The sequence below is a fragment of the Chrysemys picta genome, chromosome 3, assembly GCF_011386835.1.
Source record: "Chrysemys picta bellii isolate R12L10 chromosome 3, ASM1138683v2, whole genome shotgun sequence".
Taxonomy (NCBI): Eukaryota; Metazoa; Chordata; order Testudines; family Emydidae; genus Chrysemys; species Chrysemys picta.
This window is the reverse complement of record NC_088793.1, coordinates 23532056-23544748: the sequence shown is the minus strand read 5'-3', so window position 1 is coordinate 23544748 and position 12693 is coordinate 23532056. Positions and strand designations below refer to the sequence as shown.

Sequence of the window (12693 nt, the reverse complement as noted above, 5' to 3'; positions counted from 1 at the left end):
ATGGATCAGTCAATAATTGCCCTGTTCTGTTCATTCCCCCTGAAGCATCTGGCACCGGCCATTGTTGGAAGACAGGATACTGGGCTAGATGAACCATTGGTCTGACCCAGTATGGCCATTTTTATGTTCTCCAGGTGAAGGAGGAGCCTATACAGGGAGGATGGACTTCACCTAAAGCAAAATGGAACCAGATGACTGTTGGGGTGAGTTTGTTGTCTGTTAGTTTGTTGGTTGTTGTGTGCTTGCTTGTTTGCTGAGTGTCTACTTGATTGACGTTTATAGTGTCGTGTGTTTACGGGGGCTGTGTGCTGAGCCTAGCAGCCTGCTAGGCAACGCTGAGAGTTTCCTAACAAGGCACTAGCCTGCCATCCTTTGATCACCAATTGTTTAAGAATCTCTTGTCAAGGCAGCAGGACTAACTCAGCGAGAACAGAGAAGCTTGTGAACAGGGGAGTTTTTGAGAGGGAGTTTAGAGAAGGAGCATCAGAGCCAGGTACACTTAATAAACATTCTCTAAACTAAAGCTAATAAACTGCCCCTCTCAAAAAACAAACAAGCCAACCCTACAAGAGTAAACATAATGCAGGTAGAAGTTAGAAATCAGAAAAAGTACAAAGGAGGGCACCTATCATGATTAAGGGTAAGGAACAAATTCCATATGAGGAGAGATTAAAAAGACTGGGACTTTTCAGCTTAGAAAAGAGATAACTGGGTAGGATATGCTAGAGGTCTATAAAATAATCACTGGTGTAGATAAAATGAATAAGGAAGTGTTATTTACTTCTTCACATAACACAAGAACCAGGGGTCACCCATTGAAATTAAGAGGCATCAAATTTAAAACACACACAAGGAAATATTTCTGCACACAACGCACAGTCAACCTGTGGAACTCATTGCTGGGGATGTTGTGAAGGCCAAAAGAATAACTGGGTTCAAAAAAGTATTCGATTAGTTCATGGAGGTTAGGTCCATCAATAGCTAGTAACCAAGATAGTGAGGGATGCAGCCCCATGCTCTGGGTGTCCCTAAGCATCTGACTGCCAGAAGCTGGGCCTGGATGACAGGGGATGGATCAGTCGATAATTGCCCTGCTCTGTTCATTCCCTCTGAAGTGGCTGGCATTGGCCACTGTTGGAAGATGGGATACTGGGCTAGATGGACCATTAGTCTGACCCAGCATGTCCATTCTTATGTTCTCATGAACACTGCAACTTATCCATTTCAAAATTTCAGGAAACATTCTAGGCATCGGTGGGTAGAGTCCTATTGATCTTAGAGAAAAATCATTAAACCAGAAAAGCCATTAACACTTAAAATGTTGTTCTTTGCTTTCCCTGCTAAGAGACACCTATCAGCTCGGGGGTGGATGCTAAGCCAGCAGGGGAAGAGAGAGAGGATTATGGGGAAGCCGTCTATCCTCCTTCCTAGCATGCTACATCCCCATGCCTGCTCCTCGGTGTGGGGGGAGGGAGACAGAGATTGGGCACACGCCATCTGCCTGTCACTTCCAATCTGGGGAGAAGAAAGGGACTTGGGGGGCAGGGGAAGAAAAAGCAAAGACACACAGAGCCCCTTGCATAGGGGCAGGAGAGAAGATAATTGCATCTTGCCTCAAATTTGTCTTAAGTTGTCACCTTGTTGCATCTTGTCTGAAATTTGGGCATTTTCAAAGGGAACTAAGAGAGTTAGGTGCCCAACTCCTATTGACTTTCAAATGGGCACCTAACTCCCTTAGTCCATTTTGGAAATCCCAGCCTTTGACTAGAAGCTGTTTGGGGCAGTGACTCTGTCCTTGCTATTTTTACACTTGTGGGAGCAGAATTCTTATAAGCAGGGAAGGCAGAAGAGCTGAAGACTGAAATCCACAAAGCACCTCTTCCCTTGTGCTGGGTTCTTTTTTCATTGGATGTCTCACTTAGCACAGATGTAGATATCATATAGTCTCCATTCTGCTTCCATCGGTGTTTTGTATGTGGTGGCAGCTGTGCTTGCAGGTTGCCTTTGAGGAACATCAACAGGGCAGTGTGAGCAAAGCTTGCATAGCCTCTGCTCACACTATAACTTTTCCATGGGAACTAGAACCTTTCACACTCCAGGTTATTAATCTGACCTCTCACAAAGTTCACTTCAGAAGAAAAACAAAGAAAAAAACCCAGTAGCGCTGCTTACTGATGAAACAAGGCACTAGAGAGACGAAAACATGTCCACTGGAGAGAGAGAGAGTCAAATAATATCAAGCAGTACGATGATCTCCAGCATGCACAAGATTAGTTTCAACAAAAAACTTTGCAGAAATAACTTCAGAGGAAGTGTTCCATGTGATGTGTGTAGATTATGGTTCACCATTAAAGTAGCCCCAGTAACTAAAGATGAGCAGACACCTGGTAGATCAGGGAAAGGAGGGAGTGGTTTTGTGCTTGTAGGCCAGATTCATTTTCCCAGGGAAGAGCCCAGATTACTTGGCTGGGTGCTGAGGGACCATATGTGTGGAAAAAGGCGAGGAAACTTCCCTCACCCTAGAGGTCACAGAGCAAAAGGGCAGCACCTTGGTGGTTGCTTCTCTATGCTAAAGGTTGGAGAAACCTTCATATCATAAGTGCTTTCGTTCCAGTGCAGGGAAGGATTGGAGAGTTCATGTAGCAGTCAATCCTCTATTCTCATTCCCAGTTCTTCCTCACCCCATTGCTGCTCTCCCACTTCCAATCTCCACATGCAGCACTGCATAGGGAGTCCCTGCAGCACATCTGCCACTTCTCTTCACTCCCTTGCATAGTGGAATCACTTGTAAAGTGATATTGCTCCATTGACTTCAGCTCCAAAGAAATGTTTGGCAACAGAATCCTGATATCCTTGCAGCAGTTTGTCCATGGGCCAGCTGAGTTCCTGGGCCTGACATGAGTAAAACTGTAGTGCCTGACTTTCCTGATTGTGAAAGTGACAACCCCTTGTTTTAAAATACGTTTCTTCAAGAACATAGAGCTATCCAACTATGAATGGCAACTGTGCAGCTGTACCACATGTTTTTATTATGGATTTTAAAATTATATCTACCATTGTAATCATTTAAGTAACTTAAAAAAACAAAAACAAAAAAAACCACATGTCTAAATACATTAAAGGTTTTAAAAAGTGACTAATGAATTTGAGTACCTTACTTTGTGGGTGTCAAACCTAAGACCCCATAACAGGGCCTGATTTCCTTTGCTTCTGAAAATGGGACACCTTTACAGTATGTCAAGCTGGTGTGGCAAGGTACCTTCTCGGTCTCACCAGCCTCAGCTGTTTTTAGCCTTGGTGAGATGGGCTTGGGTAAAACAGTCCTTCTTGGATGCACAGGGGTAGTCCATTCCTTCTCTCAGCTAGTCTTTTGGGCTTGTTTTTCTCCCTTATGGGAGGGAATGCAGCCTAGCCTCCCATCCTGGTGAGGCTCACTGTCTTGCTACCCCTAGCCTACTGGCAGCTTGAGTCCTTCTCTCTCTCTTACTCCCTCTTCTCCCAACAGGGGAGGGTTTAAAAAGATCTCAGGCAGCCCTTAGTTGGAATCAGCTGATCCTAACTGACCTCAGGTAACTCCCTCTCAGCTGATCCTAATTGATCTCTGGTAACCCCTCCTCAGTTGATAGGGAGGAGGGACTTTTAACATTCTCAGACTGTTTTCTGCCTCCCGCTTGCAGCTGTCTGTCCTGAGTTTATCGCACTGGGTACTCACAACTGATACACCCCAAATTGCTAGTCACTGTTGAAAAGCTTGTTCTTATCCTTTCATACAAAACTCGTCTTTACTAATAGATAGAGGCAGCAGCAATGGACTGACGTCCAGTAAAAAACAGAATAATCCTCTCATCTGTCACGGTGCGTGTGTGTGTGTGTGAAGAACAAAGAGGGGTCTAGGTCATTAACCTGGCCTCCATCCTAGACATCTCTATTTGTGTGTTTTATTACTTGGCTGTATTATATGGTTGTGATTGTTGTGGTTTGATGCTATCTTTTATTTGCATTTGATTTTCAAAAGCAGAAAGAAAGATATAACAGTAATCACTAGAGTCGGTGGATATTAACCACTACCATGTGACAGGGTATAATTTTTTGTAACCCTGCCACTTTCAGTGTGACTGGGCTCAGCAGTCATGCACATCATTATTTTATTGCAATGAGCATATGCTATCACCTGGCAACTTTATCATTTTTGGTGTTGGAATATGAATGCACACTGGCATGTTTGTTGCACTCTATAGCTCTAATCCTGCATTGTGATCTATTTGGTCAGAGAGAGGCAACAGCGCAGTCCAGCAGCCCATCTGCAGACATCAGAATGAAGGATGGGGTCTAATTTCCTTCATTCCAATTACAAATGCACATGGCCAAATTCTGCTCTCATTCACCTTGTGCAGCCCTGTTTCAGTCAATGGGCAAAATCCTTCCCTGACGTACACCTGTGCAAACATATTGAATTTAGCATGATTGCTCAGCATTTAAATCATAGTAAAAATTGGTTCAATGAGATTGCAAGGTTGACAATATTTGCCAGTGCTAGGTATACTTGCAGAGAAAAGGAAAAAATAGATGGTCTCCTTTAAAAATGAAAAACAGACTGGAAAAAAATAGGCCCATATATTTAAAAAAAAAACAAAAAAAACTGTAGTTATACCAACAGAACTTATAAAAACATTCCAAAGTAATGTAGTGTGATGACCCTTATTTATAATAACAGAAAACGTATCCAACTTTTTGATTTTTTTAATAAGCCTATCATTAATCTTCAATGAAAATAATATAGATTTTATGAAGAAAGCTCACTAAAGTTCTTGGAAAACTTACAAGACATTTAACAGCTGAACAGTGTATCCCACAAACAGACTTTAAAGGTGCTCTTTCAAACTGAAACCTTTTTTGATCTGGTTTTATAGTTAGCAGTTGCTTTGGTCTGAAACCTCACCCATCCTTTCCAACTAATAAGAAAAATAATCCTGAAATATAGCACTCGCAGGAGGTAAAGCATGACAGCTCCTAAACTAGTTTGTATTACTCTTACACTTTGAGATTGGTTTTATTGTTCATTCTGTGACATCCTATTTTAACAGAGCTGTGATATTTTTTTCTTTAAAGAAACTCCAGGACTATCATTGTTTACCTATAAAGCAGTACCTGTTTTGTTTGTTTTTTAAAGTCCTCCATTTAAAGTTTTACAAACCTCAAACATTATTGAAATGTTTCCCTGAATAATTTTAATCTGGATTTCCTTTTTGAGAATTAAATAGTTGTTTGTAGATCCACCCTTTGGTTTTACAAGGATATCTCTGAGACATCACAATTATAAAACAAATTGGAAGGAAGACCAGCTGTACTTCCAAACAAACATCACAGGCACAATTAATCTGTTTAAAGGTTTTATGAGGGGAAGCATAAAATATCAAATAAAGGCTAATGGGAAATATTTAAAAAATGCTCAAGATAGTAACAATCAACACAGTAGAACAGCCAATGCACGTTCAAAAAAAAATTAACTAACAACTTCTTTTGGTTTTAAGCCACCAGCTCTCTACCTTCCAACTAAAGCTAAAGCAATACTTTAGCTTTAGTACTGTTTCATGTTTCTAAAACAGTTACATTTCTAGATTCATAGTTTGTGCACTTTGTAGATCCACTTCAAGAAGGGAATATTTCTTTCTATAAGCAAAGATGTCAATAAAGTGTAAGAGACTGACATTATTTTCTCTTGTTCACCTTAAAACTAGAACTTTCCCCCTTTCTGTAATAGAAATTAATGTACATTTTTCACTAAAGACAATACCAAAATGTGTGCATGCATGAGCGCTTTTACACACACACACACATCAGTAAACATATTGGAAACACAGTGAATCAAGCAGGTGTTTGAGTCTTTGGAGCACTTGCTCTTTTTTAAAATCACAGTACAATTTCTTTTTAAGAAAAAGAATGAAAGATGGTGCTATGGGAGACAAAGAACCTTGCCTCCAACTCCAAAACCCCACATTAGCCCCTACAGTTTCATTTGTAATTTCCCTTTATTTCTGTTATTGATCATTCTTAAGGAATAGAAATCCCAGCTATAGCAAATACCCTCAGCCATGGAAGGAACAGTAATTCACATTGGATAGAGCAGTGCTTCTCAAAGTCAGGCCGCCGCTTGTTCAGGGAAAGCCCCTGACGGGACGGGCCAGTTTGTTTAGCTGCCGCGTCCGCAGGTTCGGCCGATCGCGGCTCCCACTGGCCGCCATTCGCCGCTCCAGGCCAATGGGGGCTGCGGGAAGGGAAGCCAGCACATCCCTTAGCCCGCGCCACTTCCCGCAGCCCCCATTGGCCTGAGATGGTAAACCGCGGCCAGTGGGAGCCGCAATCGGCCGAACCTGCGGACGCAGCAGGTAAACAAACTGGCCCAGCCCGCCAGGGGCTTTCCCTGAACAAGCGGCGGCCCGACTTTGAGAAGCACTGGTGTAGAGTCAAGCACAGGAGTTTATTACGCACAGTGCTGGCCGAGTGTCACTTTGCTTATTAGGCTCAGAGACACTGCAGAACAATTGATTACAATAGATTATATAGGGTGCTTATTGGGCGGAGAGAAGCAACGGAGATGGGATTTTTTAAGCCCCTGGATAGGTTCTAGCAGCAAGACAAGATAAGCACAATAAGCCAATGGTCTAAAAGATTACATAATGGCTCCGCCCATGGCTTAAATTAACATATTGCTGACGAATAGATAATTACCCTCAAACTATGTCTATTAATGTGTATTGGTTAAATCCTAATTTTGGGGTCCAGGGGAATGAGGTAGCAGCTCTCCTGGTTGACCAACAGGTACAGTCTTAGAGATTTAAAGCGAAAAAGCAATAATTAGTAATTAACAATAACAATTGTTTATGGTTTTACCCTTGCACTTCCATGGGCTAAGATTGGCATACATTTGTGAGAGGAGGGTGTCATAACTCATGTTAATTATATTAGGCCTCTCCCTGAACTCTGTTTGGAATCTGGGGGGTATTGTACCGCTATTTTCTCCTTGCATTAGGGAGTTAACTGTGAGGCCTTTCTCAGCGCTTCATGTGTTTATAAATCATGATAAGGACACCCAATTACATTCGGAGTTATGCTGACTTTGCTCATTGACTTGGAACACGCAAGGTTATTTGTTTATCCCAGCTTTCTCTTAGCCATGTATTGTTCTCTGTTAGCTAGCCCTTATGCCCCAAGCCAAACTGTGGACTCCAGGCCTATATGAAAAGTTCTTAGCAGAAACTGTAGTTAAGATCTTACATCCACAGCAAATGGATTTTGGCCCTTCAGCTACAATCAGTAAAGAAATTGTTCCTCTTAATATCACATCAAAGTGATGAACAAAGTCTTCATCATAAAGGCATAGTCTGCCTACCTACCTACCTACCCAGAGTTCCATAGGCATCATCGGTGCTATGTGGGAGTGGTTGTGCCTTCAACGGCATATCTGTTTGTAGTACTGGCACTTACATTTTTTAAAATAAAAACTCCAATTTTACAGAATCTGAGGGAGTCACCAGGTAAGTGATGGCCAGTGTACCCTGTGAATTGGTTCATAAGAATACAAGAACAGCCATACTGAATCAAACCAATGGTCCATTTAGCCCAGTATCCTGTCTTCTGACAGGGGCAATGCCAGGTACTTCAGAAGGAATGACCAGAACAGGGCAATTATCAACTGATCCATCCCTTATCGTCTAGTCCAGTGGTTCTCAACCAGAGGTACATGTACCCCTGGGGGTACGCAGAGGTCTACCAGGGGGTACATCAACTCATTTAGATATCTGCCTAGTTTTACAACAGGCTGCATAAAAAGCACTAGCGAAGTCAATACACACTAAAATTTCATACAGACACTGACTTGTTTATATTGCTCTATATACTATACACTGAAATGTAAGTACAATATTTATATTCCAAATGATTTATTTTACAAATATATGGTAAAAATGAGAAAGTAAGCAGTTTGTCAGTAATAGTGTGTTTTTATGTCTGATTTGGTAAGCAAGTAGTTTTTAAGTGAGGTGAAACTTGGGGGTACACAAGACAAATCAGATTCCTGAAAGGGGTACAGTAGTCTGGAAAGGTTGAGAGCCACTGATCTAGTCCCAGCTCTGGCAGTCAAAGGCTAGGGAAACCCAGAGCATGGAGTTGCATCGCTGACCAGCCTGGCTAATAGCCTTTGATATACCTTTCCTCCATGAATGTATATAGTTCTTTTTTGAACCATGTTATAGTTTTGGCCTTCACAATATGCCTTGGCAATGAGTTCCACAGGTTGACTGTGTGTTGTGTGAAGAAATACTTACTTTTGTTTGTTTTAAACCTGCTGCCTATTAAGTTTATTGTGTGACTCCTGGTTCATGTTATGTGAAGGAGTAAATAATATTTCCTTATTCACTTTCTCCACGCCACTCATGATTTTATAGAACTCCATTTAATCTCCCCTTAATTGTTTCTTTATAAGCTGAAAAATCCCAGTCTTTTTAATCTCTCTTCATAGGAAAGCTGTTCCATACCCTGAATAATTTTGTTGCCCTTCTCTATACCTTTTCCAATTCTAATATATCTTTATTGAGATGGGACAACCAGAACTGCACTTAGTATTCAAGGTGTGGGAGTACCATGGAGCTATATAGTAGTATTATGATATATTCTGTCTTATTATGTAACCCTTTCCTAATGGTTCCTAACATTGTTAGCTTTTTGGATGGCCGCTGCACAGTGAGCAGATGTTTTCAGAGAACTATCAAGAATGACTCCAACATTTTTCTGGAGTGGTAACAGCTAATTTAGATCCCATCATTTTGTATGTATGGGTGGGATTATGTTTTCCAGTGTGTCTTACTTTTCATTTATCAACACTGAATTTCATCTGCCATTTTGTTGCCCAGGCATCCAGTTTTGTGAAATACTTTTGTAACTCTTCAAAGTCTGCTTTTGATTTAACTATTGAGTAATTTTGTTTTGTATGCAAACTTTGCCACCTCACTGTTTACCCCTTTTTCCCAATTATTTATGAATATGTTGAACAGCCCTGGTCTCAGTATAGACCCCTGGGGGATCCTGCTATTTACTCCTCTCCATTCTGAAAACTGACCATTTATTCCTACCCTTTGTTTCCTGACTGATAACCAGTTATTGATCCATGACAGGACCTTCCCTCTTATCCCACGGCTGCTTACTTTGCTTAAAAGCCTTTGGTGAGGGACTTTGTCAAAGGCTTTCTGAAAGTCCAAGAAGACTACATCCACTGGATCCCCCATGTCAACATGTTTGTTGACCCCCACAAAGAATTCTAACAGAATGGTGATTTCCCTTGACAAAAGCCATGTTCATCTATGTGCCCAATAATTTTGTTCTTTACTATAGTTTCAACCAATTTGCCTGGTACTGAGGTTAGGCTTACTAGCCTGTAATTGCCAGGATCAGCTCTGGAGCCTTTTAAAAAAATTGGTGTTACATTAGCTATCCTCCAGTCATCTGGTACAGAAGCTGATTTAAATGATAGGTTACATACCACACTTAATAGTTCTGCAATTTCATATCACAGTTCCTTCAGAACTCCTGGGTGAATACCATCTGCTCCTTGACTTATGACTGTTTAATTTATCAATTTATTCCAGTTCCTTGGTTCAGTTTCCACTTGGCCAAGCAAAGGGCTTTGGTTCAAGGGACAGTGAATAATGAGAATAATGGGACTAACCTCCAGACGACAGAGTTGTTGGCTGTTATCAACACAGAGTCCTGCTCAAACACCTTATTACGGTTGGCTGAGTATTAACTGTTGTCTCAGAGAAGGCCATGCATTATCTTTCCCCTGCAGTAGTGCGTACAAGCCTAGCAGCAAGCTGACATGCTGGACTTCCTTCATTGGGCCATATCTAATTTAAATATTAGGTTTAAAAAGTTTTAGTTGATACTTTTTAAAGCACTCCAGGAGCCTGATTCTGACCTTCCTGACACCTGTATACATCAGAAGCAACTCCACTGAAGTTACAATGGTGTAAAACCAGTGGATGACTGAATCTTCTCATAAAATAGTTCCTTGTTGCTCACTTACACCTTAAACTCCCTCCACCCCCCCCCACACTGCATTTTAAAAGAGAAAAAAAAATCAACTAAGAAAACATGCGAAAGAGTAGATGGCCCGTAGATTTTTCCAAGAAGATGAAGGCACCGTGCCTTTGGATTTTTGCCCGTTAGTGCACATGAGGAATGTTGGTATCCCAGGATAACCACACTCCTCGTCGTGTGTTATGCTTTAGATGGACTCAGAACTGTCATCGCAACCCATATAAATATATTTTATTTTCTTCACCTGCTCATGTGGCACACACCTGGGACTTACTGGCAGCGTACTTGGCTTCAGTGTGGTGAAAGGGAGGCTGCCAGGTTGGAAAGCTAGCACTGTTCCCTCTACTGAGTTGACCCCCACTGCTTTTATAGAGTGGTAAAGGACAGGCCTCAAAAAAACCTGGAAAAGTGCAGGTTCTACTGAAAATTCACCAATGTGGGGAAAAGTGAACTTCCAAAGCCTGAACTACAGTAATCCTGCTTGGACCCTCATAGCAGGACTCTGGAATGCCCTACCTGTGGTTATCACTTAGTGAATCCCTTCTCAGCTATCTGCTCCCTCCGTCACTCCTGGAGACCCCTAAGACTTCTTACTCTGTGATATATCTGCCCTTAGCCCAAATCTTCCTCCCAGGTGTGGTAATGAGCAGTACTTTGGGAGTTAGCACAACACTCATGTGTTGTTGTTATACTAACGTAATAGTTTGGACTGAAACCTTTGTTGCTGGTTAGTGCTTCCTGGAGTGAAGGAGGTGTCAGCTGTATATTGCATAGAGCTGGCTGAAATGTTTATAGAGGAACTGAAATTTTCATTGGTTTGAGTTCACGGGCATTCCATACAAATGCAATATTTCCTGCTACATTTTTTGCATGAGTAACTGTTTTGCTGAAATGCTTTCCGCTCTCTGGATGTCACTCTCCCAGGCCCTGAAAGCTACAGGAGAGGGGGAACTGTCAGAGAAATTCCTCTGACAAGCAGAGGTCTAGACTGCAGTCCTAAGGAAGCCTCTAGGCCTCATGAATGTCCCATGGTTTAACAAAGTGGCTCAATGAACCCTGGGAATTGGCCTGTGACTTCCAAAAGCTGCCCTTCTGAGGCTGTGGGGAGCAGGACACTGAAGAGCGAAGGAGGGATCGTGATTTGGGAAAGGAGGATTGCTAAGATTGTGTTCCCTATTGCCCTGATCCTTTATTCCCCATTACTGTCCACTTGTCCCTGGTTTTCTGCATATCCCTGGCCTGGTGGCCTATGCAGGGAAGGTAGAGGGGGTTAGTTGTGGTGCTAGAATGCAGAGCAGGAGTGCTGGGCTGATCAGTGGGTCTGCTGCTGACCTTTCAGTGGGGCTACCAAGTCCTCTCCTCCCTGGAGCAATCCCACTCTTAGCTTCCCTCTTTCACACCAGTAATGCTGCTCCACCCTGCACCATGTCCTCTGCCAGAATCACCCTCTTGTGTGACCCATCCTTCGTTCCACACTGTGGTAGTGGTGAAATAGGTGACAAGACATTTAAATGATTAACAATGGGCATCTGAGCTAACAACCCATTGAGATGAATGGTGTACTCAGACCTCTCAGAGCCATCATTCAGGCTCTCTGCAGATACAGGCAGGCATTGATGTGCTCTGTTGGCTTACATTTGCTTCACTTAGTCTGTGAAGAGATTGTGGGTACCATTTGAGCTCAGTATATAATCCCAGCAGAAAGAGACTGAGTGATTTCTGTTCCACTTTTAACTGGTAGTCTAAACACAACACAATGTATGCAGTCATGAACAAGCCCCTCCAGAGGGGTGCTATGGAAAGCCCTAAGTTATATGCATGAGGATTTCTCTCTCTCTTTCCCATCCTCTCTCTACTTGACAAGGGAGAATTTTCACCCATTTCTGCTCAAACTTTTGTGAGCACCCATGTAATATTGTCTCAGAGTCCCAATTCAGGCCCTGCTTCCCCTTTGTTCCATGGGACAAGTAAACTGTGCTAGCCCTTTTCCTGACACAGTTTACTTCTTTGTGCCACCTCCAGTACAATGGCTGGCATGCTATGGGGCCAGGTGTTGCCATTTCATGCTCATGCCAACTGACTCCCCACTCATCTACATGAGAGGGGGTAGCTGCCTAACATGGGAAAGGGATGTAAGGAGCCCTTTTACTCCCCCACTCTTTGTGGGCACACAGTTGGGATCATAACTGAGCCCCAGATAAGAAGAATTCTCTCTCTTTTTCAGGGCAGGACTGTGAGGCTTCTATTATCTTTGAAACTGCAGAGGCAGATCTTCGGCCATATTCTGCTGTCATGTATACACATGCAATTCTTTGGGGGGTGTAACTGAGAGTAGAATATGCCCCTTTCTAAAAAAAAGTGTGATACATTGGGTTGGGGATGGCAGTAGAGTGTGGTAATATACTAGCCCTTCCCCTCCAGAAGCTGATTTCAAATCTAACGTTTAGCTGCATGTTAAATGAGTTTGATGGCCATGTTCACATCACTAAATTGCAACACACATCCAGTGCAATTAGCTGTTGTCTCTGTTAAGGAGGCACTCAGTCCTGGAATACCTGGCATGCTAAAGACAAGACTGAGATTTATTACCACCAGGGATGG

General features: G+C 42.4%; 1 long non-coding RNA gene across 1 annotated transcript in view; it reads left to right on the top strand.

Annotated features, from left to right (window-relative positions):
• The window catches only part of LOC135982021 (uncharacterized), a 147443-nt gene that overhangs the window by 85196 nt on the left and 49554 nt on the right, over window positions 1-12693 (top strand). The window contains exon 2 of the long non-coding RNA XR_010599220.1: window positions 135-203. This is a non-coding gene — a long non-coding RNA (uncharacterized LOC135982021). The remainder of the gene's footprint in view (window positions 1-134; window positions 204-12693) is intronic.